Below are 26835 nucleotides of genomic sequence, written 5' to 3' on the forward strand. Positions count from 1 at the left end.
GAGGTGGGAAGGGGAACAGTGAATAATATGTATGACAAGATAAAGAATAGTATACCAAGAGCATGGGTTGATTTAATAAATAGTGAAGTTGAAAGAGAAGATTTATTTGTATTTCCTAATTTGTTCATTGGTAGCAGTAAGAAGAAAGTACATTTATCTAGTATACCAGTGAAAAGATTGTATAGAATAATGGTAGGAAAAGTGTGTAGAAGGCCGGCTGCTGAGAAATTTTGGAAAGTAGTTTTTCCGGAATTGGATGAAAAAAAGATATGGGGAAATTTAAATGTAAAATATAATAGTAAGGAGTGTGAAAATAATGATTTCAAACTAAGACATAATAGAATATTTACAAAGGTGGTGCTAAAGAAAATTAATTGTGAGATAGAAAGGGAATGCGACGTATGTGGACGTTTCCCGGAAACTCTTATGCATTTGTTTATAGAATGTGAGGATTTAAAATATTTTTTTTGTAAAGTTAAGGAAATGTTATGTAGAAACTGGGGGGGAGATTTCGTGAAAAAGTATGCGTGGGAGGAACTTTTGTTATTTGGAGTGTCTGGTAAATGTGAGGGTGCTAATGTGTGTTTGTTGAATATGGTTTTGAGTTTTGTGAGGTATGCTATTTTTTGTAGGAGGAATTATGTTTCTTTTGACAGAAAGAGGGTTCAGGTGTGGAGTATCTTTATAGCACTGTTCAGTAAACACATAGATATGTTGTTTAATTATGGGATGGAACATTTTGATGAGTCTTTTGTTGAAGGGAGTGGGTTAATTTCACGAGAGGAGAGTGGAGGTATCACTTATAATTTTTGAAAGCACTGTTTTGATATTTTCTTTGTTGATAATTTGATAGGGGGTGAATTGTTCACCTGCCTCTGTTAGTCTAGTGTCTTCTGTATTGTTCTCTGTGGATTGTACTGTAAACAGTAGATTGTACTGTAAATATTGTAAACAAACATTTTTGATAATAAAAAATAAAAAAAAAAATAAAAAATCACGTTTGCTTCACACGCGAAAGGTCCCTGGTTCGAAACCGGGCGGAAACAAAACTCATTGACACATTCTGAAGTACCATAGTGGTAACAGAAAATTTCATGAATTCTTTATTTTGGAAATTCGAATACGTGCCATGAATATTTTTAAAATTCGGTTTACTTCTTGCAGGAAAATCAAGCAGAAGTTTCTGTAGTGTAGTGGTTATCACGTTCGCTTTACACGCGAAAGGTCCTCGGGCGGAAACAGTGCTCTTTGACACCTGCAGTAGGTACAGTACTTTTAAAAGAGAATAGTTATTTTCATAAATGCCTAAATTTGGAAATTTCAACACGTGCCATGAATATCTGAATAATTCGGTTTACTCCTTGCAGCTAAATGTAGCAGCAGTTTCTGTAGTGTAGTGGTTATCACGTTAGCTTTACACGTGAAAGGTCCTCAGTTTGAAACCAGGAGGAAACACTGCTCTTTGACATGTGCAGTAGGTACTGTACTATTAACAGAGAATAGTTATTTTCATAAATGCCTACTTTTGGAAATTTGAACACGTGCCATGAATATCTGTAAAATTCGGTTTACTTCTTGCAGGAAAATCAAGCAGCAGTTTCTGTAGTGTAGTTGTTATCGCGTTCGCTTTACACGCGAAAGGTCCTCGGTTCGAAACCGGGCGGAAACAGTGCTCTTTGACAAGTGCAGTAGGTACTGTACTTTCAACAAATAATTGTTATTTTCATGAATTCTGTATTTTGGAAATTCGAATACGTGCCATGAATATTTTTAAAATTCGGTTTACTCCTTGCAGGAAAATCAAGCAGCAGTTTCTGTAGTGTAGTGGCTATCGCGTTCGCTTTACACGCGAAAGGTCCTCGGTTCGAAACCGGGCGGAAACAGTGCTCTTTGACACGTGCAGTAGGTACTCTACTATTAACAGAGAATAGTTATTTTCATAAATGCCTAATTTTGGAAATTTGAACACGTGCCATGAATATCTGTAAAATTCGGTTTACTCCTCGCTGCGAAATGTAGCAGCAGTTTCTGTAGTGTAGTGGTTATCACGTTTGCTTCAGACGCGAAAGATCCCTGGTTCGAAACCGGGCGGAAACAACGCTCATTGACATGTTCTGATTTACCGTAGTGGTAACAGAAAATTTCATGAATTCTTTATTTTGGAAATTCGAATACGTGCCCTGAATATCTGTAAAATTCGGTTTACTTCTTGCAGGAAAATCAAGCAGTAGTTTCTGTGGTCTAGTGGTTATCACGTTCGCTTCACACGCCCCTTTTTGGAGTTTCAGGAAGTGGAAGAGAAGCAGGTGTCTGAGTGCTTGAGAGAGAATATCGTTTTTTTTGGAGGTCTAGTTGACTTATAAGTTTGAAAGTTTGTGAGTGACTGTAGTGAAGTTTCTGTGAAACGTTTTTGCTATTGTCCCCCATCAGCGTGAGCTGTTTGGGGGATATTGCTTAAAATAACCGGACGGACAACATGGCTTCGACATCAAGAATACAAACGACGACGAGAAAGGACAACAGTGAAATCAGAATGTTAAACGAAGAACTGAAAAAAAGAACATATGAGAAGGAACTGACGGTGAACGTGGAAATAAGTGGAGAAGGGAAAATAACAACGATGGAATTGCTGAGAGGAATAAAGGAAGTTTGCGGAACAATACTGGGATGTCGAATGAAAGACGGGAATAAGTATGAAGTAACAATGTCTCATGTAAATGGAAAAGAAAGACTAATAGACGGGCTAAAGATAAAGAACTGTCAAATCATGGCTAAAGAACTAGGGAACGATGAGCTGGTGGTGTCCTTTTTGAACTTGCCCGCATACATTACGGATGAGGAGATAGAAGAGAAACTAAAAGGCTGGAAGGTGAAGGCGACCACGCCAATCAAGAGGAGGATGTGGCCAGGAACGGACATTGTAGATGGGACAAGATTTTGCAAGGTAAAGTTTACAGACAATGTGCAATCCTTGCCATATTCTACTAAATTTAACACTGTCGAGGGATTTGAATATTTTCGTGTAATCCACGACAATCAAGTGAAGGTATGTAGATTATGTATTCAGCCGGGGCACATACTTAAGGAATGTCCGGAATTCACATGCCACAAATGTAGTGAACAAGGGCATTATGCCAGAGAATGTCGGAACATAGGAAATGTGTGCAAAATGTGTGACAGACCTAAAGTTAGATGTAGCTGTAATAAGGGAGAAAATCACTTACTTTTGCAAACAATGGACCTCACGTCTGAGGAAGAGGGGAGTGTGCCTATGGAGAGGGAGGATGAGAGTGACATGGAGAGTGTGACTCCAGAGACAGTGGCAGATAAGCTTGAAGAGCCTGTAATGTCTCCTGGCAAAGCACGAGACGCCGTTTTAGTCTCTGCTGCTGACAAGGTGGAACAGCAGCACATGATGGGTGAAAGACATACACAGGTAGAGATGGTGCAAGGTGCTTCTCAGGTGCCTGAGCCAGCTTTAAGCCTGTGTAAAAATTACACCAAAGAGTGGGCTGGGTCCACTGAAGTCACGGGCACTGTTAAAGCGCACTTTTCAAAAGGCTTCCCCGCCGCTCCCCCCAAAAATCCAAATAAAGAGACGGATGATGAAATAGATAGTGAGGATCTTCAGTTGTTTGTAAAAAATAAGAGGTCATTGTCGAAAACCAGGGAGATGATGGGTTTTGGAAAAAAGAAAAAGTAGGATTTTTAAGGACTTGTTTGGCTCTGATTATACTTCTGCACACATTCATAATGATTACAGTCGCATCCCTAAATGGTAACAGTTTGAGAAACATGAGCAAATTTGAGCAGGTATTAGTGTCTGTTAAGGCAGACATGTTGTGTTTTCAAGAGACCAATTGGACAGACTCCAAAATGCAGGAGATTAAGAGTAAATGGTCAGATTTAATTTTTTGTAGTCATGGAGGGGATAAAACATGTGGTGTGGCTATTTTGATAAAAAATGATGTGGTGCAAAATGTAAAAGAAATATATGCTGACAATGATGGCAGACTTATTGTAATTGAATTTGAAGTTCAAAATGTAGTTTTTCGTTTAATTAATGTTTATGCTTCAAACATTGAATCTGAAAGGAGAGAAATGTTTCACAAATTAAAAACACTGTGCTCAGAAAACTGTATACTGATAGGAGATTTTAATGTGAGGTGTAGTAGAATGGATGCCTCTAGTTGTGCTAAATTCAGATATGACTCTTCTAGAAATGCATTATGGAAACTTATGAATGAGGAGAATCTAGTAGATATATGGAGGGCTGAAAATCCAAACAGAAGAGTATTCTCTAGAAGGCAGGTGGTTCTAAAGGAATTAAAACAAAGCAGAATTGATTTATGTCTAGCAAAACAAGAATTGGTGCAGAATGTTAAGAAGGTGTCATATACCTTTACAGCATATAGTGATCATGCAGTAATGTCATTTCAAATGGGTTTTGGTGTGGAGAGGAGAGGGGGAGGTGTCTGGTGTTTAAATGCCAGTCTGTTAAAGGAGGAAGGATATAGAAATGAAATTGTTGAATGTATTAATGATGAAATGTCTAATGTACTGTTAAAAGAGAATGTGTGTTTATGGTGGGAGGAAGTGAAAGTAAAAGTAAAAAATAGGAGTATTAGGTACGCAAAAAATCATAACCGTTTAGATAAGCAGAAAGAAATAATGCTTAGGAATAGGATGTTGCATGAACTTGAAAAGGCTGATACGGATCCAGACTATGATGTTGTGAATTATTTGAAAATCCATGCAGAGCTGGGTCGTTATGAAAAAAATAAATGTTTGGGTGCTATTGTTAGGAGCAGGGCACAGTACGCTTTGGAGGGAGAGAAATGTACATCCTTTTTTTTGGGTCTGGAAAAAAGAAAACAAACTAAGAGTTACATTGTAGAGTTGGAAGATGAAAGAGGTGTAAAGGTAAACGATTTTGTTGGGATCTTAGAGACAGTTGAAACCTTTTACAGAAATCTTTACAAAAAGAATGATGTAGATAAAGTGTGTGTTGTAAAAGTGTTGGATACAATTAGTGCCAAAGTATCGCAGGCAGATAGAATGATGTGTGATGAAGAGATTTCGATTATGGAAATCAAGGAAGCAATTGTTAGCACGCAAGGTAATAAAAGTCCGGGTTTGGATGGTTTAACAAATGAGTTCTATAAAGTCTTTGTAGATATTTTGGCACCCATTTTAGTGAGGGTGTTTCATTATATGGAAGAGAATAAGGAAATCCCTGAGTCTATGTCAACTGGAATGTTAACGATCTTATTCAAAAATAGGGGCAGTAGATTAAAGTTAGAAAATTATAGGCCTATTAGCCTTCTAAATTCGGATTATAAGATACTGACTAAAGTGTTAGCGAATAGGATGAAAAAGGTGATTGGGAGTATTATTGAATCAACACAAGCCTACGGCATACCTGGAAGAGATATTGCAGATGTAATTTGTACAATTAGGGATGTTGTTAATCAAATGAAAAATGAAGGTGGTATAGTTTTAAGTTTGGACTTTAACAAAGCTTTCGATAGAGTGGAGCACAGCTTTTTATTACAGACTTTGGAGAGGTTTGGGTTTGGGCCAAAGTTTGTATCTTGGATCAACCTGTTGTATAGTGGGGCTAAAAGTTGTGTTAAATGTAACGGAGTGTTAACAGATACTTTCCCTGTGGAGAGGTCAGTAAGGCAGGGCTGTCCTTTGTCAGCTCTGCTGTACAGTGTTTCTACAGAACCGTTAGCTACATTGATAAATAGTAATAAAGAAGTAAGGGGTGTTGGAATCCCAGGTGGTGGTGTCAGTGTTGTACATCAGTACGCTGATGACACTACTTGTACTGTGAAGGATATAGAAAGTATTGGAAGCATTATGGGGATCATAGATATATATGGCAAGGCATCGGGTGCTAAAGTTAATATAGAGAAGACTGAAATAATGTTTGTTGGGGATATCAATGTAAACGGGTGTGAGATTCCATTCAAGAGCGCAAAGGATTTTATTAAAGTGCTGGGAGTAAACATTGGTGTAAAGGAGAAAGAGGCAAAAGATATAACTTGGACTGGGATCCTTAATAAAGTCAAGCTAACGTTGAATTTCTGGAAAAATAGAAAACTAAAGTTACAAGGGAAAGTAATTGTTGCAAATGCTTTGGTATTATCCAAATTTGTGTATGTTTTGGGAGTCCTGGACATGCCGGAGTGGGTCCTAAATGAATTGAATAATGTGGTGTCAAATTTTATATGGGATGGTAAAGGAGTGAGAATATCTCAGAAAACATTGATTGCTGACTATGTGGATGGAGGTTTAAAACTTGTAGATTTAGGTGTCAAAAGAAAAGCTATTAGGATAAAAACAGTAAAGAAATATTTGTATGACAGTGAAGATTATGGCTGGAAACACTTCTTTAGAGTCTACTTAGAGGAGAGTGGTGGTTGTGAGGATAATGGTTTATTGATGGGGCTTAAAAGGGCAATGTTTGAAAAGGTACCAGATTTTTATAAAGAGGTGCTAAATGCATGGGCAGAGTTGTTGCCTAATGTATATTATGAATGTGGACATATTGACCTGATTATGAATCAACCTATATTTCTGAATGAGAAAATCAAGAACAAAGAAAAAGTTTTGTATAATAAAGTATTTATGAGTGCAGGTCTACGGCAAATAAAAGATTATACATATGAGGTAATTCCAGGGTTTTTACCTGGGGAAGCTATTTTTGACATAATCAATGAATGGGATGAAGAGGTGGGAAGGGGAACAGTGAATAATATGTATGACAAGATAAAGAATAGTATACCAAGAGCATGGGTTGATTTAATAAATAGTGAAGTTGAAAGAGAAGATTTATTTGTATTTCCTAATTTGTTCATTGGTAGCAGTAAGAAGAAAGTACATTTATCTAGTATACCAGTGAAAAGATTGTATAGAATAATGGTAGGAAAAGTGTGTAGAAGGCCGGCTGCTGAGAAATTTTGGAAAGTAGTTTTTCCGGAATTGGATGAAAAAAAGATATGGGGAAATTTAAATGTAAAATATAATAGTAAGGAGTGTGAAAATAATGATTTCAAACTAAGACATAATAGAATATTTACAAAGGTGGTGCTAAAGAAAATTAATTGTGAGATAGAAAGGGAATGCGACGTATGTGGACGTTTCCCGGAAACTCTTATGCATTTGTTTATAGAATGTGAGGATTTAAAATATTTTTTTTGTAAAGTTAAGGAAATGTTATGTAGAAACTGGGGGGGAGATTTCGTGAAAAAGTATGCGTGGGAGGAACTTTTGTTATTTGGAGTGTCTGGTAAATGTGAGGGTGCTAATGTGTGTTTGTTGAATATGGTTTTGAGTTTTGTGAGGTATGCTATTTTTTGTAGGAGGAATTATGTTTCTTTTGACAGAAAGAGGGTTCAGGTGTGGAGTATCTTTATAGCACTGTTCAGTAAACACATAGATATGTTGTTTAATTATGGGATGGAACATTTTGATGAGTCTTTTGTTGAAGGGAGTGGGTTAATTTCACGAGAGGAGAGTGGAGGTATCACTTATAATTTTTGAAAGCACTGTTTTGATATTTTCTTTGTTGATAATTTGATAGGGGGTGAATTGTTCACCTGCCTCTGTTAGTCTAGTGTCTTCTGTATTGTTCTCTGTGGATTGTACTGTAAACAGTAGATTGTACTGTAAATATTGTAAACAAACATTTTTGATAATAAAAAAAAAAAAAAATAAAAAAAAAATCACGTTCGCTTAACACGCGAAAGGTCCTCGGTTCAAAACCGGACGGAAACAGAGCTCTTTGACAAGTGCAGTAGGTACTGTACTTTCAACAAAGAATTGTTATTTTCATGAATTCTGAATTTTGGAAATTCGAATACGTGCCATGAATATCTGTAAAATTCGGTTTACTCCTTGCAGCTAAATGTAGCAGCAGTTTCTGTAGTGTAGTGGTTATCACTTTTGTTCACACGCGAAAGGTCCCTGGTTCGAAACCAGGCGGAAACAACGCTCATCGACACATTCAAGAAGTACCGTAGTGTTAACAAAGAATTTCATTATTCTCTTATTTTGGAAATTCGAATACGTGCCATGAATATTTTTTCAATTCGGTTTACTCCCTGCAGCTAATTGTAGCAGTAGTTTCTGTGGTGTAGTGGTTATCACGTTCGCTTCACACGCGAAAGGTCCCTGGTTCGAAACCGGGTGGAAACAATGCTCATTGACACATTCTGAAGTACCATAGTGGTAACAGAAAATTTCATGAATTCTTTATTTTGGAAATTCGAATACGTGCCATGAATATTTTTAAAATTCGGTTTACTCCTTGCAGAAAAATCAAGCAGCAGTTTCTGTAGTGTAGTGGTTATCACGTTTGCTTTACACGTGAAAGATCCTCAGTTTGAAACCGGGAGGAAACACTGCTCTTTGACATGTGCAGTAGGTACTGTACTATTAACAGAGAATAGTTATTTTCATAAATGCCTAATTTTGGAAATTTGAACACGTGCCATGAATATCTGTAAAATTCGGTTTACTCCTTGCAGATAATTGTCGAAGCATTTTCTGTAGTGTAGTGGTTATCACGTTCGCTTAACACGCGAAAGGTCCTCGGTTCGAAACCGGGCGGAAACAGAGCTCTTTGACACGTCCAGTAGGTACTGTACTTTCAACAAAGAATTGTTATTTTCATAAATTCTGTATTTTGGAAATTCGAAATACGTGCCCTGAATATCTATAAAATTCGGTTTACTTCTTGCAGGAAAATCAAGCAGCAGTTTCTGTAGTGTAGTGGTTATCACGTTCTCTTTACACGCGAAAGGTCCTCGGTTTGAAACCGGGCGGAAACAGTGCTCTTTGACACGTGCAGTAGGTACATTACTTTTAAAAGAGAATAGTTATTTTCATAAATGCCTAAATTTGGAAATTTCAACACGTGCCATGAATATCTGTAAAATTCAGTTTACTCCTTGCAGATGACTGTTGAAGCAGTTTCTGTAGTGTAGCGGTTATCACGTTTGCTTAACACGCGAAAGGTCCTCGGTTTGAAACCGGGCGGAAACAGAGCTCTTTGACACGTGCAGTAGGTACAGTACTTTCAACAAAGAATTGTTATTTTCATAAATTCTGTATTTTGGAAATTCGAATACGTGCCATGAATATCTGTAAAATTCGGTTTACTCCTTGCAGCTAAATGTAGCAGCAGTTTCTGTAGTGTAGTGGTTATCACGTTCGCTTTACACGTGAAAGGTCCTCAGTTTGAAACCGGGAGGAAACAGTGCTCTTTGACATGTGCAGTAGGTACAGTACTTTTAAAAGAGAATAGTTATTTTCATAAATGCCTAATTTTGGAAATTTGAACACGTGCCATGAATATCAGTAAAATTAGTTTTACTCCTTGCAGATAAGTGTTACAGCAGTTTCTGTAGTGTAGTGGTTATCACGTTTTCTTCACACGCGAAAGGTCCCTTGTTCGAAACCAGGCGGAAACAACGATCATTGACACATCCAAGAAGTACAATAGTGTTAACAAAGAATTTCATTAATCCCTTATTTTGGAAATTCGAATACGTGCAATGAATATTTTTTAAATTCGGTTTACTCCTTGCAGCTAATTGTAGCAGTAGTTTCTGTGGTGTAGTGGTTATCACGTTAGCGTTACACGTGAAAGGTCCTCAGTTTGAATCCGGGAGGAAACAGTGCTCTTTGACATGTGCAGTAGATACTGTACTATTAACACAGAATAGTTATTTTCATAAATGCCTAATTTTGTAAATTCGAATACGTGCCATGAATATCTGTAAAATTCGGTTTACTCCTTGCAGATAAGTAATACAGCAGTTTCTGTAGTGTAGTGGTTATCACATTCGCTTCACACGCGAAAGGTCCTCGGTTTGAAACGGGCAGAAACAGTGCTCTTTGACATGTACAGTACTTTAAACAGAGAATAGGTATTTTCATAAATGCCTTATTTTGGAAATTCGAATACGTGCCATGAATATCTGTAAAATTCGGTTTACTTCTTGCAAGAAAGTCAAGCAGCAGTTTCTGTAGTGTAGTGGTTATCACGTTCGCTTAACATGCGAAAGCTCCTCGGTTCGAAACGGGGTGGAAACAGCGCTCATTGACACATTCAAGAAGTACCATAGTGTTAACAAAGAATTTCATTATTCCCTTATTTTGGAAATTCGAATACGTGCCATGAATATTTTTAAATTCGGTTTACTCCTTGCTGCTAATTGTTGAAGCAGTTTCTGTAGTGTAGTGGTTATCACGTTAGCTTATCACGCGAAAGGTCCTCGGTTTGAAACCGGGTGGAAACAGAGCTCTTTGAAACGTGCAGTAGGTACTGTACTTTCAACAAAGAATTGTTATTTTCATAAATTCTGTATTTTGGAAATTCGAATACGTGCCATGAATATTTTTAAAATTCGGTTTATTCCTTGCAGCTAATTGTAGCAGTAGTTTCTGTGGTGTAGTGGTTATCACGTTTGCTTCACACGCCCCTATGACACATGTACTTTAAACAGAGAATAGTTATTTTCATAAATGCATTATTTTGGAAATTCGAATACGTGCCATGAATATCTTATATTTATATTTCCCTCACTAACTTTAAACATCAGCTATCTGAGCAGCTAACCGATCGCTGCAGCTGTACATAGGCCATCTGTAAATAGCCCACCCAATCTACCTACCTCATCCCCATATTGTTTTTATTTACTTTCTGCTCTTTTGCACACCAGTATTTGTACTTGCACATCATCATCTGCTCATCTATCACTCCAGTGTTAATTTGCTAAATTGTAATTACCTCACTACCATGGCCTATTTATTACCTTACCTCCTCATGCCATTTGCACACACTGAATATAGACTTTCTTTTTTTCTATTGTGTTATTGACTGTACGCTTGTTTATTCCATTTGTAACTCTATGTTGTTGTTTGTGTCGCACTGCTTTGCTTTATCTTGGCCAGGTTGCAGTTCTCAATGAGAACTTGTTCTCCACTAGTTTACCTGGTTAAATAAAGGTGAAATGAAATAAAATAAGATTCTTTTTTTTTCTTTCCCAGAACGGGGATGTAGCTCAGTGGTAGAGCGCATGCTTTGCATGTATGAGGTCCTGGGTTCAATCCCCAGCATCTCCATTTAAAATTATTGCATTGACCCAACTCCTACTTTACAGAATGTTGTAATTCTAAGCAGGAAACAGAGATGTGCTAAATAATTTGGTGTTGTAATCTGAAGAACATTCCTTCAATCCCTGTTCGTACAATTATAGAACAGAAGTGGCATGATTGCCATCTTTTATGGCGTCATTTTCAAAAACTGAAGTTTATGGGTTCGATCCCAGTCTGTACCTGGTTTAAGAATTGCTGCTATCATTTCCTTGTAGTTTCAATGGAGTGGTGTATATAAAAAGTACATTGTATTGATATTGCATTTTATCTGCAAATGAAATGGGATGGAAGCTCAGAGGGGGAGTGCATGCAAAATATGGATGAGGTCCTCGGTTGAATCCCAAGATTCTCCACTGAGTTTATTTGTGTGCCAAATTCACATTTACACAACTACTACTTTCCAGAATGTTGATATATCATTAACAGTGTAGAGTGGCATGGTGGCCAAGTGGTAAGGCGTCGGTCTCGTAAACCGAAGATCATGGGTTCAAATCCCATCCGTGCCTTTATGAAAGACATCTGATATCATGGACCTGTGCTTTTATTGGAGGACTTTGCAGAAAAAGCAAGTTGTGTCAATATGGCAACACAGCTATTATAGTAAGGGGATGAATCTCTATGGTAGAGCCAGTACTTTACATGTATGCGGTCCAACGTTAATCCCCAACTTCTCTGTTGAGTGTAATTACTTGTTAAATTAGCTTTTGCACAACTCCCACTTTCCAGAATGTTGACATTCTAAGAAGGAAATAGATATGCTAAATCATCTGTTTCTGTAAACTGAAGCACATGGGTTCAATCCTTGTTCGACGTTTATGGAAGATAGCTGATATTATGTAAATGTACTTTCATTAGAACAGTGTAAAGAAAAGGTAAATTGTATTGATATGACCACTGCGACCTGTATGCTCTAGTCGGCTGGCCCTCGCTACCTATTCGTCACCAGACCCACTGGCTCCAGGTCATCTATAAGTCTATGCTAGGTAAAGCTCCGCCTTATCTCAGCTCACTGGTCACGATAACAACACCCACCCGTAGCACGCGCTCCAGCAGATATATCTCACTGGTCATCCCCAAAGCCAACACCTCCTTTGGCCGCCTTTCCTTCCAGTTCTCTGCTGCCAATGACTGGAACGAATTGCAAAAATCGCTGAAGCTGGACACTTATATTTCCCTCACTAACTTTAAACATCAGCTATCTGAGCAGCTAACCGATCGCTGCAGCTGTACATAGGCCATCTGTAAATAGCCCACCCAATCTACCTACCTCATCCCCATATTGTTTTTATTTACTTTCTGCTCTTTTGCACACCAGTATTTGTACTTGCACATCATCATCTGCTCATCTGTCACTCCAGTGTTAATTTGCTAAATTGTAATTACCTCACTACCATGGCCTATTTATTACCTTACCTCCTCATGCCATTTGCACACACTGAATATAGACTTTCTTTTTTTCTATTGTGTTATTGACTGTACGCTTGTTTATTCCATTTGTAACTCTATGTTGTTGTTTGTGTCGCACTGCTTTGCTTTATCTTGGCCAGGTTGCAGTTCTCAATGAGAACTTGTTCTCCACCAGCTTACCTGGTTAAATAAAGGTGAAATAAAATAAAATAAGAAACATTTTTTCTCTCTCCCAGAACGGGGATGTAGCTCAGTGGTAGAGCGCATGCTTCGCATGTATGAGGTCCTGGGTTCAATCCCCAGCTTCTCCATTTAAAATTATTGCATTGACCCAACTCCTACTTTACAGAATGTTGTAATTCTAAGCAGGAAACAGAGACGTGCTAAATAATTTGGTTTTGTAATCTGAAGAACATTCCTTCAATCCCTGTTCGTACAATTATAGAACAGAAGTGGCATGATTGCCATCTTTTATGGCGTCATTTTCAAAAACTGAAGTTTATGGGTTCGATCCCAGTCTGTACCTGGTTTAAGAATTGCTGCTATCATTTCCTTGTAGTTTCAATGGAGTGGTGTATATAAAAAGTACATTGTATTGATATTGCATTTTATCTGCAAATGAAATGGGATGGAAGCTCAGAGGGGGAGTGCATGCAAAATATGGATGAGGTCCTCGGTTCAATCCCAAGATTCTCCACTGAGTTTATTTGTGTGCCAAATTCACATTTACACAACTACTACTTTCCTGAATGTTGATATATAATTCAGAACGTAGAGTGGCATGGTGGCCAAGTGGTAAGGCGTTGGTCTTGTAAACCGAAGATCATGGGTTCAAATCCCTTCTGTGCCTTTATGAAAGACATCTGATATCATGGACCTGTGCATTAATTGGAGGACTTTGCAGAAAATCAAGTTGTATCAATATTGCAACTCAGCTATTATAGTAAGGGGATGAATCTCTATGGTAGAGCCAGTACTTTACATGAATGCGGTCCAACGTTAATCCCCAACTTCTCTGTTGAGTGTAATTAGTTGTTAAATTAGCTTTTGCACAACTCCCACTTTCCAGAATGTTGACATTCTAAGAAGGAAATAGATATGCTAAATCATCTGTTTCTGTAAACTGAAGCACATGGGTTCAATCCTTGTTTGACGTTTATGGAAGATAGCTGATATTATGGAAATGTACTTTCATTAGAACAGTGTAAAGAAAAGGTAAATTGTATTGATATGACCGCTGCGACCTGTATGCTCTAGTCGGCTGGCCCTCGCTACCTATTCGTCACCAGACCCACTGGCTCCAGGTCATCTATAAGTCTATGCTAGGTAAAGCTCCGCCTTATCTCAACTCACTGGTCACGATAAAAACACCCACCCGTAGCACTCGCTCCAGCAGATATATCTCACTGGTCATCCCCAAAGCCAACACCTCCTTTGGCTGCCTTTCCTTCCAGTTCTCTGCTGCCAATGACTGGAACGAATTGCAAAAATCGCTGAACCTGGACACTTATATTTCCCTCACTAACTTTAAACATCAGCTATCTGAGCAGCTAACCGATCGCTGCAGCTGTACATAGGCCATCTGTAAATAGCCCACCCAATCTACCTACCTCATCCCCATATTGTTTTTATTTACTTTCTGCTCTTTTGCACACCAGTATTTGTACTTGCACATCATCATCTGCTCATCTATCACTCCAGTGTTAATTTGCTAAATTGTAATTACCTCACTACCATGGCCTATTTATTACCTTACCTCCTCATGCCATTTGCACACACTGAATATAGACTTTCTTTTTTTCTATTGTGTTATTGACTGTACGCTTGTTTATTCCATTTGTAACTCTATGTTGTTGTTTGTGTCGCACTGCTTTGCTTTATCTTGGCCAGGTTGCAGTTCTCAATGAGAACTTGTTCTCCACTAGCTTACCTGGTTAAATAAAGGTGAAATAAAATAAAATAAGAAACATTTTTTATCTCTCCCAGAACGGGGATGTAGCTCAGTGGTAGAGCGCATGCTTCGCATGTATGAGGTCCTGGGTTCAATCCCCAGCTTCTCCATTTAAAATTATTGCATTGACCCAACTCCTACTTTACAGAATGTTGTAATTCTAAGCAGGAAACAGAGATGTGCTAAATAATTTGGTTTTGTAATCTGAAGAACATTCCTTCAATCCCTGTTCGTACAATTATAGAACAGAAGTGGCATGATTGCCATCTTTTATGGCGTCATTTTCAAAAACTGAAGTTTATGGGTTCGATCCCAGTCTGTACCTGGTTTAAGAATTGCTGCTATCATTTCCTTGTAGTTTCAATGGAGTGGTGTATATAAAAAGTACATTGTATTGATATTGCATTTTATCTGCAAATGAAATGGGATGGAAGCTCAGAGGGGGAGTGCATGCAAAATATGGATGAGGTCCTCGGTTCAATCCCAAGATTCTCCACTGAGTTTATTTGTGTGCCAAATTCACATTTACACAACTACTACTTTCCAGAATGTTGATATATCATTAACAGCGTAGAGTGGCATGGTGGCCAAGTGGTAAGGCGTCGGTCTCGTAAACCGAAGATCATGGGTTCAAATCCCATCCGTGCCTTTATGAAAGACATCTGATATCATGGACCTGTGCTTTTATTGGAGGACTTTGCAGAAAAAGCAAGTTGTGTCAATATTGCAACACAGTTATTATAGTAAGGGGATGTATCTCTATGGTAGAGCCAGTACTTTACATGTATGCGGTCCAACGTTAATCCCCAACTTCTCTGTTGAGTGTAATTACTTGTTAAATTAGCTTTTGCACAACTCCCACTTTCCAGAATGTTGACATTCTAAGAAGGAAATAGATATGCTAAATCATCTGTTTCTGTAAACTGAAGCACATGGGTTCAATCCTTGTTCGACGTTTATGGAAGATAGCTGATATTATGTAAATGTACTTTCATTAGAACAGTGTAAAGAAAAGGTAAATTGTATTGATATGACCACTGCGACCTGTATGGTCTAGTCGGCTGGCCCTCGCTACCTATTCGTCACCAGACCCACTGGCTCCAGGTCATCTATAAGTCTATGCTAGGTAAAGCTTCGTCTTATCTCAGCTCACTGGTCACGATAACAACACCCACCCGTAGCACGCGCTCCAGCAGGTATATCTCACTGGTCATCCTCAAAGCCAACACCTCCTTTGGCCACCTTTCCTTCCAGTTCTCTGCTGCCAATGACTGGAACGAATTGCAAAAATCGCTGAAGCTGGACACTTATATTTCCCTTACTAACTTTAAACATCAGCTATCTGAGCAGCTAACCGATCGCTGCAGCTGTATATAGGCCATCTGTAAATAGCCCACCCAATCTACCTACCTCATCCCCATATTGTTTTTATTTACTTTCTGCTCTTTTGCACACCAGTATTTCTACTTGCACATCATCATCTGCTCATCTATCACTCCAGTGTTAATTTGCTAAATTGTAATTACTTCGCTACTATGGCCTATTTATTACCTTACCTCCTCACGCCATTTGCACACACTGTATATAGACTTTCTTTTTTTCTATTGTGTTATTGACTGTATGCTTGTTTATTCCATTTGTAACTCTGTGTTGTTGTTTGTGTCGCACTGCTTTGCTTTATCTTGGCCAGGTCGCAGTTCTCAATGAGAACTTGTTCTCCACTAGCTTACCTGGTTAAATAAAGGTGAAATAAAATAAAATAAGAAACATTTTTTATCTTTCCCAGAACGGGGATGTAGCTCAGTGGTAGAGCGCGTGCTTCGCATGTATGAGGTCCTGGGTTCAATCCCCAGCTTCTCCATTTAAAATTATTGCATTGACCCAACTCCTACTTTACAGAATGTTGTAATTCTAAGCAGGAAACAGAGATGTGCTAAATAATTTGGTTTTGTAATCTGAAGAACATCCCTTCAATCCCTGTTCGTACAATTATAGAACAGAAGTGGCATGATTGCCATCTTTTATGGCGTCATTTTCAAAAACTGAAGTTTATGGGTTCGATCCCAGTCTGTACCTGGTTTAAGAATTGCTGCTATCATTTCCTTGTAGTTTCAATGGAGTGGTGTATATAAAAAGTACATTGTATTGATATTGCATTTTATCTGCAAATGAAATGGGATGGAAGCTCAGAGGGGGAGTGCATGCAAAATATGGATGAGGTCCTCGGTTCAATCCCAAGATTCTCCACTGAGTTTATTTGTGTGCCAAATTCACATTTACACAACTACTACTTTCCTGAATGTTGATATATAATTCAGAGCGTAGAGTGGCATGGTGGCCAAGTGGTAAGGCGTTGGTCTTGTAAACCGAAGATCATGGGTTCAAATCCCTTCTGTGCCTTTATGAAAGACATCTGATATCATGGACCTGTGCTTTAATTGGAGGACTTTGCAGAAAATCAAGTTGTATCAATATTGCAACACAGCTATTATAGTAAGGGGATGAATCTCTATGGTAGAGCCAGTACTTTACATGAATGCGGTCCAACGTTAATCCCCAACTTCTCTGTTGAGTGTAATTAGTTGTTAAATTAGCTTTTGCACAACTCCCACTTTCCAGAATGTTGACATTCTAAGAAGGAAATAGATATGCTAAATCATCTGTTTCTGTAAACTGAAGCACATGGGTTCAATCCTTGTTTGACGTTTATGGAAGATAGCTGATATTATGGAAATGTACTTTCATTAGAACAGTGTAAAGAAAAGGTAAATTGTATTGATATGACCGCTGCGACCTGTATGCTCTAGTCGGCTGGCCCTCGCTACCTATTCGTCACCAGACCCACTGGCTCCAGGTCATCTATAAGTCTATGCTAGGTAAAGCTCCGCCTTATCTCAACTCACTGGTCACGATAAAAACACCCACCCGTAGCACTCGCTCCAGCAGATATATCTCACTGGTCATCCCCAAAGCCAACACCTCCTTTGGCTGCCTTTCCTTCCAGTTCTCTGCTGCCAATGACTGGAACGAATTGCAAAAATCGCTGAACCTGGACACTTATATTTCCCTCACTAACTTTAAACATCAGCTATCTGAGCAGCTAACCGATCGCTGCAGCTGTACATAGGCCATCTGTAAATAGCCCACCCAATCTACCTACCTCATCCCCATATTGTTTTTATTTACTTTCTGCTCTTTTGCACACCAGTATTTGTACTTGCACATCATCATCTGCTCATCTATCACTCCAGTGTTAATTTGCTAAATTGTAATTACCTCACTACCATGGCCTATTTATTACCTTACCTCCTCATGCCATTTGCACACACTGAATATAGACTTTCTTTTTTTCTATTGTGTTATTGACTGTACGCTTGTTTATTCCATTTGTAACTCTATGTTGTTGTTTGTGTCGCACTGCTTTGCTTTATCTTGGCCAGGTTGCAGTTCTCAATGAGAACTTGTTCTCCACCAGCTTACCTGGTTAAATAAAGGTGAAATAAAATAAAATAAGATACATTTTTTATCTCTCCCAGAACGGGGATGTAGCTCAGTGGTAGAGCGCATGCTTCGCATGTATGAGGTCCTGGGTTCAATCCCCAGCTTCTCCATTTAAAATTATTGCATTGACCCAACTCCTACTTTACAGAATGTTGTAATTCTAAGCAGGAAACAGAGATGTGCTAAATAATTTGGTTTTGTAATCTGAAGAACATTCCTTCAATCCCTGTTCGTACAATTATAGAACAGAAGTGGCATGATTGCCATCTTTTATGGCGTCATTTTCAAAAACTGAAGTTTATGGGTTCGATCCCAGTCTGTACCTGGTTTAAGAATTGCTGCTATCATTTCCTTGTAGTTTCAATGGAGTGGTGTATATAAAAAGTACATTGTATTGATATTGCATTTTATCTGCAAATGAAATGGGATGGAAGCTCAGAGGGGGAGTGCATGCAAAATATGTATGAGGTCCTCGGTTCAATCCCAAGATTCTCCACTGAGTTTATTTGTGTGCCAAATTCACATTTACACAACTACTACTTTCCTGAATGTTGATATATAATACAGAGCGTAGAGTGGCATGGTGGCCAAGTGGTAAGGCGTTGGTCTTGTAAACTGAAGATCATGGGTTCAAATCCCTTCTGTGCCTTTATGAAAGACATCTGATATCATAGACCTGTGCTTTACTTGGAGGACTTTGCAGAAAATCAAGTTGTATCAATATTGCAACACAGCTATTATAGTAAGGGGATGAATCTCTATGGTAGAGCCAGTACTTTACATGAATGCGGTCCAACGTTAATCCCCAACTTCTCTGTTGAGTGTAATTAGTTGTTAAATTAGCTTTTGCACAACTCCCACTTTCCAGAATGTTGACATTCTAAGAAGGAAATAGATATGCTAAATCATCTGTTTCTGTAAACTGAAGCACATGGGTTCAATCCTTGTTTGACGTTTATGGAAGATAGCTGATATTATGGAAATGTACTTTCATTAGAACAGTGTAAAGAAAAGGTAAATTGTATTGATATGACCGCTGCGACCTGTATGCTCTAGTCGGCTGGCCCTCGCTACCTATTCGTCACCAGACCCACTGGCTCCAGGTCATCTATAAGTCTATGCTAGGTAAAGCTCCGCCTTATCTCAACTCACTGGTCACGATAAAAACACCCACCCGTAGCACTCGCTCCAGCAGATATATCTCACTGGTCATCCCCAAAAGCCAACACCTCCTTTGGCTGCCTTTCCTTCCAGTTCTCTGCTGCCAATGACTGGAACGAATTGCAAAAATCGCTGAACCTGGACACTTATATTTCCCTCACTAACTTTAAACATCAGCTATCTGAGCAGCTAACCGATCGCTGCAGCTGTACATAGGCCATCTGTAAATAGCCCACCCAATCTACCTACCTCATCCCCATATTGTTTTTATTTACTTTCTGCTCTTTTGCACACCAGTATTTGTACTTGCACATCATCATCTGCTCATTTATCACTCCAGTGTTAATTTGCTAAATTGTAATTACCTCACTACCATGGCCTATTTATTACCTTACCTCCTCATGCCATTTGCACACACTGAATATAGACTTTCTTTTTTTCTATTGTGTTATTGACTGTACGCTTGTTTATTCCATTTGTAACTCTATGTTGTTGTTTGTGTCGCACTGCTTTGCTTTATCTTGGCCAGGTTGCAGTTCTCAATGAGAACTTGTTCTCCACCAGCTTACCTGGTTAAATAAAGGTGAAATAAAATGAAATAAGATACATTTTTTATTTCTCCCAGAACGGGGATGTAGCTCAGTGGTAGAGCGCATGCTTCGCATGTATGAGGTCCTGGGTTCAATCCCCAGCTTCTCCTTTTACAATTATTGCATTGACCCAACTCCTACTTTACAGAATGTTGTAATTCTAAGCAGGAAACAGAGATGTGCTAAATAATTTTGTTTTGTAATCTGAAGAACATTCCTTCAATCCCTGTTCCTACAATTATAGAATAGAAGTGGCATGATTGCCATCTTTTATGGCGTCATTTTCAAAAACTGAAGTTTATGGGTACGATCCCAGTCTGTACCTGGTTTAAGAATTGCTGCTATCATTTCATTGTTGCTTGGCCTGGACACTTATATTTCCCTCACTAACTTTAAACATCAGCTATCTGAGCAGCTAACCGATCGCTGCAGCTGTACATAGGCCATCTGTAAATAGCCCACCCAATCTACCTACCTCATCCCCATATTGTTTTTATTTACTTTCTGGTCTTTTGCACACCAGTATTTGTACTTGCACATCATCATCTGCTCATCTATCACTCCAGTGTTAATTTGCTAAATTGTAATTACCTCACTACCATGGCCTATTTATTACCTTACCTCCTCATGCCATTTGCACACACTGAATATAGACTTTCTTTTTTTCTATTGTGTTATTGACTGTACTCTTGTTTATTCCATTTGTAACTCTATGTTGTTGTTTGTGTCGCACTGCTTTGCTTTATCTTGGCCAGGTTGCAGTTCTCAATGAGAACTTGTTCTCCACTAGCTTACCTGGTTAAATAAAGGTGAAATAAAATGAAATAATAAACATTTTTTATCTTTTCCAGAACGGGGATGTAGCTCAGTGGTAGAGTGGTCCCAGCGCGCACGACCCACGTGGAGTTCCAGGTCTCCGGCAGCCTCTGGAACTGCCGGTCTCCGGCCAACAAGGCTGAGTTCATCTCAGCCTATGCTACCCTCCAGTCCCTAGACTTCCTGGCGCTGACGGAAACATGGATTACCACAGATAACACTGCTACTCCTACTGCTCTCTCCTCGTCTGACTACGTGTTCTCGCATACCCCTAGAGCATCGAGCCAGCGGGGTGGTGGCACTGGAATCCTCATCTCTCCCAAGTGGACATTCTCTCTTTCTCCCCTGACCCATCTGTCTATCTCCTCATTTGAATTCCATGCTGTCACAGTTACCAGCCCTTTCAAGCTTAACATCCTTATCATTTATCGCCCTCCAGGTTCCCTTGGAGAGTTCATCAATGAGCTTGACGCCTTGATAAGTTCCTTTCCTGAGGATGGCTCACCTCTCACAGTTCTGGGTGACTTTAACCTCCCCACGTCTACCTTTGACTCATTCCTCTCTGCCTCCTTCTTTCCACTCCTCTCCTCTTTTGACCTCACCGTCTCACCTTCCCCCCCTACTCACAAGGCAGGCAATACGCTTGACCTCATCTTTACTAGATGCTGTTCTTCCACTAATCTCATTGCAACTCCCCTCCAAATCTCCGACCACGACCTTGTATCCTTTTCCCTCTCGCTCTCATCCAACACTTCTCACTCTGCCCCTACTCGGATGGTATTGCGCCGTCCCAACCTTCGCTCTCTCTCTCCCGCTACGCTCTCCTCTTCCATCCTATCATCTCTTCCCTCTGCTCAAACCTTCTCCAACCTATCTCCTGATTCTGCCTCCTCAACCCTCCTCTCCTCCCTTTCTGCATCCTTTGATTTTCTCTGTCCCCTATCCTCCAGGCCGGCTCGGTCCTCCCCTCCTGCTCCATGGCTCGACGACTCACTGCGAGCTCACAGAACAGGGCTCCGGGCAGCCGAGCGGAAATGGAGGAAAACTCGCCTCCCTGCGGACCTGGCATCCTTTCACTCCCTCCTCTCTACATTCTCCTCTTCTGTCTCTGCTGCTAAAGCCACTTTCTACCACTCTAAATTCCAAGCATCTGCCTCTAACCCTAGGAAGCTCTTTGCTACCTTCTCCTCCCTCCTGAATCCTTCTCCCCCTCCCCCCCTCCTCCCTCTCTGCGGATGACTTCGTCAACCATTTTGAAAAGAAGGTTGACGATATCCGATCCTCGTTTGCTAAGTCAAACGACACCGCTGGTCTTGTTCACACTGCCCTACCCTGTGCTTTGACCTCTTTCTCCCCTCTCTCTCCAGATGAAATCTCGCGTCTTGTGACGGCCGGCCGCCCAACAACCTGCCCACTTGACCCTATCCCCTCCTCTCTTCCCCAGATCATTTCCGGAGACCTTCTCCCCTACCTCACCTCGCTCATCAACTCATCCTTGACCGCTGGCTACGTCCCTTCCGTCTTCAAGAGAGCGAGAGTTGCACCCCTTCTGAAAAAACCTACACTCAATCCCTCCCATGTCAACAACTACAGACCAGTATCCCTTCTTTCTTTTCTCTCCAAAACTCTTGAACGTGCCGTCCTTGGCCAGCTCTCCTGCTATCTCTCTCAGAATGACCTTCTTGATCCTAATCAGTCAGGTTTCAAGACTGGGCATTCAACTGAGACTGCTCTTCTCTGTGTCACGGAGGCTCTCCGCACTGCTAAAGCTAACTCTCTCTCCTCTGCTCTCATCCTTCTAGACCTATCTGCTGCCTTTGATACTGTGAACCATCAGATCCTCCTCTCCACCCTCTCCGAGTTGGGCATCTCCGGCGCGGCCCACGCTTGGATTGCGTCCTACCTGACAGGTCGCTCCTACCAGGTGGCGTGGCGAGAATCTGTCTCCGCACCACGCGCTCTCACCACTGGTGTCCCCCAGGGCTCTGTTCTAGGCCCTCTCCTATTCTCGCTATACACCAAGTCACTTGGCTCTGTCATATCCTCACATGGTCTCTCCTATCATTGCTATGCAGACGACACACAATTAATCTTCTCCTTTCCCCCTTCTGATAACCAGGCGGCGAATCGCATCTCTGCATGTCTGGCAGACATATCAGTGTGGATGACGGATCACCACCTCAAGCTGAACCTCGGCAAGACGGAGCTGCTCTTCCTCCCGGGGAAGGACTGCCCGTTCCATGATCTCGCCATCACGGTTGACAACTCCCTTGTGTCCTCCTCCCAGAGTGCTAAGAACCTTGGCGTGATCCTGGACAACACCCTGTCGTTCTCCACTAACATCAAGGAGGTGACCCGATCCTGTAGGTTCATGCTCTACAACATTCGCAGAGTACGACCCTGCCTCACACAGGAAGCGGCGCAGGTCCTAATCCAGGCACTTGTCATCTCCCGTCTGGATTACTGCAACTCGCTGTTGGCTGGGCTCCCTGCCTGTGCCATTAAACCCCTACAACTCATCCAGAACGCCGCAGCCCGTCTGGTGTTCAACCTTCCCAAGTTCTCTCACATCACCCCGCTCCTCCGCTCTCTCCACTGGCTTCCAGTTGAAGCTCGCATCCGCTACAAGACCATGGTGCTTGCCTACGGAGCTGTGAGGGGAACGGCACCTCCATACCTTCAGGCTCTGATCAGGCCCTACACCCAAACAAGGGCACTGCGTTCATCCACCTCTGGCCTGCTGGCCCCCCTACCTCTGAGGAAGCACGGTTCCCGCTCAGCCCAGTCCAAACTGTTCGCTGCTCTGGCACCCCAATGGTGGAACAAGCTCCCTCACGACGACAGGACAGCGGAGTCAATCACCACCTCCCGGAGACACCTGAAACCCCACCTCTTTAAGGAATACCTGGGATAGGATAAAGTAATCCTTCTAACCCCCCCCTCCCCCCTTAAAAGATTTAGATGCACTATTGTAAAGTGGTTGTTCCACTGGATATCATAAGGTGAATGCACCAATTTGTAAGTCGCTCTGGATAAGAGCGTCTGCTAAATGACTTAAATGTGAAATGTAAATGTAGATGTAGAGTGCGTGCTTCGCATGTATGAGGTCCTGGGTTCAATCCCCAGCTTCTCCATTTAAAATTAGTGCATTGACCCAACTCCTACTTTACAGAATGTTGTAATTCTAAGCAGGAAACAGAGATGTGCTAAATAATTTGGTTTTGTTATCTGAAGAACATGCGTTCAATCCCTGTTCGTACATTTATAGAACAGAAGTGGCATGGTTGCCAACTTTTATGGCGTCATATTCAAAAACTGAAGTTTATGGGTTCGATCCCAGTCTGTACCTGGTTTAAGAATTGCTGCTATCATTTCCTTGTAGTTTCAATGGAGTGGTGTATATAAAAAGTACATTGTATTGATATTGCATTTTATCTGCAAATGAAATGGGATTGAATCTCAGAGGGGGAGTGCATGCAAAATATGTATGAGGTCCTCGGTTCAATCCCAAGATTCTCCACTGAGTTTATTTGTGTGCCAAATTCACATTTACACAACTACTACTTTCCAGAATGTTGATAAATAAGTTACACCTTAGAGTGGCATGGTGGCCAAGTGGCAAGGTGTCGGTCTCGTAAACCGACACCGACTTTTATTGGAGGACTTTGCAGAAAAAGCAAGTTGTGTCAATATGGCAACACAGTTATTATAGTAAGGGGATGTATCTCTATGGTACAGCCAGAACTTTACATGTATGCGGTCCAACGTTAATCCCCAACTTCTCTGTTGACTGTATTTACTTGTTAAATTAGCTTTTGTACAACTCCCACTTTCCAGAATGTTGACATTCTAAGAAGGAAATAGATATGCTAAATCATCTGTTTCTGTAAACTGAAGCACATGGGTTCATCCTTGTTCGACGTTTATGGAAGATAGCTGATATTATGTAAATGTACTTTCATTAGAACAGTGTAAAGAAAAGGTACATTGTATTGATATGACCACTGCGACCTGTATGGACTCGTCGGCTGGCCCTCGCTACCTATTCGTCACCAGACCCACTGGCTCCAGGTCATCTATAAGTCTATGCTAGGTAAAGCTCCGCCTTATCTCAGCTCACTGGTCACGATAACAACACCCACCAATAGCACTCGCTCCAGCAGGAATATCTCACTGATCATCCCCAAAGCCAACACCTATTTTGGCCGCCTTTCCTTCCAGTTCTCTGCTGCCAATGACTGGAACGAATTGCAAAAATCGCTGAAGCTGGACACTTATATTTCCCTCACTAACTTTACACATCAGCTATCTGAGCAGCTAACCGATCGCTGCAGCTGTACATAGCACATCTGTAAATAGCCCACCCAATCTACCTACCTCATCCCTATATTGTTTTTATTTACTTTCTGCTCGTTTGCACACCAGTATTTCTACTTGCACATCATCATCTGCTCATCTATCAATCCAATGTTAATTTGCTAAATTGTAATTACTTCGCTACTATGGCCTATTTATTGCCTTACCTCCTCATGCCATTTGCACACATTGTATTTTGACTTTCTTTTTTTCTATTGTGTTATTGACTGTATGCTTGTTTATTCCATTTGTAACTCTGTGTTGTTGTTTGTGTTGCACTGCTTTGCTTTATCTTGGCCAGGTTGCAGTTCTCAATGAGAACTTGTTCTCCACTTGCTTACCCGGTTAAATAAAGGTGAAATAAAATAAAATAAGAATTTTTTTTTCTCTCTCCCAGAACAGGGATGGAGCTCAGTGGTAGAGTGCATGCTTCACATGTATGAGGTCCTTGGTTCAATCCCCAGCATCTCCATTTAATATTTTTGCACTGACCCAACTCCTACTTTACAGAATGTTGTAATTCTAAGCAGGAAACAGAGATGTGCTAAATAATTTGGTCTTGTTATCTGAAGAACATCCCTTCAATCCCTGTTCGTACAATTATAGAACAGAAGTGGCATTGTTGCCAACTTTTATAGCGTCATTTTCAAAAACTGAAGTTCATGGGTTCGATCCCTGTCTGTACCTGGTTTAAGAATTGCTGCTATCATTTCATTGTAGTTTCAATGGAGTGGTGTATCTAAAAAGTACATTGTATTGATATTGCATTTTATCTGCAAATGAAATGGGATGGAAGCTCAGAGGGGGAGTGCATGCAAAATATTGTTAGGGTTTAACCAACTATTTGTTTGCATAACCTATATAATAAAATTAGTTGTGGTGCATAACTTATGAATACTAATGCTAAACATGAGAGGTTTATATTGTATTAACATAGATTGAGCGACATATAATAGACATGACTAACTGGAGGGTTGCTGGCTAGTAGTGTAGGCTGAGTAGACTTGTGACACACACACACAATGCCTGGTTGTGGGGCCGCTCATGGACATGTGAGGAACTGATAGAGGGGAGAATGGCTGTGGCACAAGAACAGGCACTGTCCTTGGGTGTTTGACTCTCGGGTACACACACGAAGATAAGCTAGAAGACAACTATGCTTGGCAACAAAGATGCGTCTAGAGGCTGGGACCAGCCTGCACGCCAACAATAGGCTGGAGTAAGTCTAAACCACACCCAAGCCTCTACTATGACAGGCCCTCAGGGAGAGGGAACTATGTCTGTCAAGAAGTATTTAAGGAAGAACTTATGATGTCATTTCAGTTCTCTGTCTGCCCTGCGAGGTGTTACAGTGAACCCGTATATACGAACATTGCATTTATCACTATTTACTTAGCTTAATAAACAGCTGTGAAACAGTACTAGAGTCCAGAGTTTCTCTTTGTCCTGACACCAGATTCGAATTGACGCAACCTAACATGATGACCCCGACGTGATCTGCTGTAGGGACTTCGCTGGAACTTGTCCGGCCAATTGGCCATCGCTGTCGTCGGACGGTGTGTTTCACAAATCCTGACCGGTCAACTAAAAAGGTAAGCAGACACCTATTGTGAATAACTGAAGTTCTGCACATTGGCTATTTCCAAATTCACCTGTTTGATGTAAGTGACCAATTTTTATTTTAACATATACAAATTGGTTGAAGTATGTATTAAACATTTGGAGTTTGATTAAGTGATAAATGCATTGTTGACAACCGGTTAAACAGTAATGCACGTGACCTATTAAGAACTGTGATGAATGATATGTATTAGGTAATATGATGTGTGTGTGTGGTTAACCTCTTACAAGGACCCTTACGAGGACCTGTAGATATTGATC

The 26835-nt window shown here is 40.5% G+C and overlaps 15 non-coding genes across 15 annotated transcripts; all 15 read left to right on the forward strand.

Annotated features, from left to right (window-relative positions):
• The first annotated feature begins 1596 nt into the window (after positions 1-1596).
• On the forward strand, positions 1597-1669 carry trnav-uac (transfer RNA valine (anticodon UAC)). The gene has a single exon. It is a non-coding gene; the product is annotated as a tRNA-Val (tRNA).
• A 141-nt stretch (positions 1670-1810) lies between these two features.
• On the forward strand, positions 1811-1883 carry trnav-uac (transfer RNA valine (anticodon UAC)). The gene has a single exon. It is a non-coding gene; the product is annotated as a tRNA-Val (tRNA).
• A 141-nt stretch (positions 1884-2024) lies between these two features.
• Positions 2025-2097, forward strand: trnal-cag (transfer RNA leucine (anticodon CAG)). The gene has a single exon. It is a non-coding gene; the product is annotated as a tRNA-Leu (tRNA).
• Positions 2098-8132: 6035 nt separating this feature from the next.
• On the forward strand, positions 8133-8205 carry trnav-cac (transfer RNA valine (anticodon CAC)). The gene has a single exon. It is a non-coding gene; the product is annotated as a tRNA-Val (tRNA).
• Positions 8206-11067: 2862 nt separating this feature from the next.
• On the forward strand, positions 11068-11139 carry trnaa-ugc (transfer RNA alanine (anticodon UGC)). The gene has a single exon. It is a non-coding gene; the product is annotated as a tRNA-Ala (tRNA).
• A 467-nt stretch (positions 11140-11606) lies between these two features.
• On the forward strand, positions 11607-11678 carry trnat-cgu (transfer RNA threonine (anticodon CGU)). Its single transcript has one exon. It is a non-coding gene; the product is annotated as a tRNA-Thr (tRNA).
• Positions 11679-12818: 1140 nt separating this feature from the next.
• trnaa-cgc (transfer RNA alanine (anticodon CGC)) lies at positions 12819-12890 on the forward strand. Its single transcript has one exon. It is a non-coding gene; the product is annotated as a tRNA-Ala (tRNA).
• Positions 12891-13357: 467 nt separating this feature from the next.
• On the forward strand, positions 13358-13429 carry trnat-ugu (transfer RNA threonine (anticodon UGU)). The gene has a single exon. It is a non-coding gene; the product is annotated as a tRNA-Thr (tRNA).
• A 1139-nt stretch (positions 13430-14568) lies between these two features.
• trnaa-cgc (transfer RNA alanine (anticodon CGC)) lies at positions 14569-14640 on the forward strand. Its single transcript has one exon. It is a non-coding gene; the product is annotated as a tRNA-Ala (tRNA).
• Positions 14641-15107: 467 nt separating this feature from the next.
• trnat-cgu (transfer RNA threonine (anticodon CGU)) lies at positions 15108-15179 on the forward strand. The gene has a single exon. It is a non-coding gene; the product is annotated as a tRNA-Thr (tRNA).
• Positions 15180-16319: 1140 nt separating this feature from the next.
• On the forward strand, positions 16320-16391 carry trnaa-ggc (transfer RNA alanine (anticodon GGC)). Its single transcript has one exon. It is a non-coding gene; the product is annotated as a tRNA-Ala (tRNA).
• A 467-nt stretch (positions 16392-16858) lies between these two features.
• Positions 16859-16930, forward strand: trnat-cgu (transfer RNA threonine (anticodon CGU)). Its single transcript has one exon. It is a non-coding gene; the product is annotated as a tRNA-Thr (tRNA).
• A 1139-nt stretch (positions 16931-18069) lies between these two features.
• On the forward strand, positions 18070-18141 carry trnaa-cgc (transfer RNA alanine (anticodon CGC)). Its single transcript has one exon. It is a non-coding gene; the product is annotated as a tRNA-Ala (tRNA).
• A 467-nt stretch (positions 18142-18608) lies between these two features.
• Positions 18609-18680, forward strand: trnat-cgu (transfer RNA threonine (anticodon CGU)). The gene has a single exon. It is a non-coding gene; the product is annotated as a tRNA-Thr (tRNA).
• Positions 18681-19820: 1140 nt separating this feature from the next.
• On the forward strand, positions 19821-19892 carry trnaa-cgc (transfer RNA alanine (anticodon CGC)). Its single transcript has one exon. It is a non-coding gene; the product is annotated as a tRNA-Ala (tRNA).
• Positions 19893-26835: the final 6943 nt, after the last annotated feature.

This window comes from Salmo salar, chromosome 07, assembly GCF_965601325.2.
Source record: "Salmo salar chromosome 07, fSalSal1, whole genome shotgun sequence".
Lineage (NCBI taxonomy): Eukaryota > Metazoa > Chordata > Actinopteri > Salmoniformes > Salmonidae > Salmo > Salmo salar.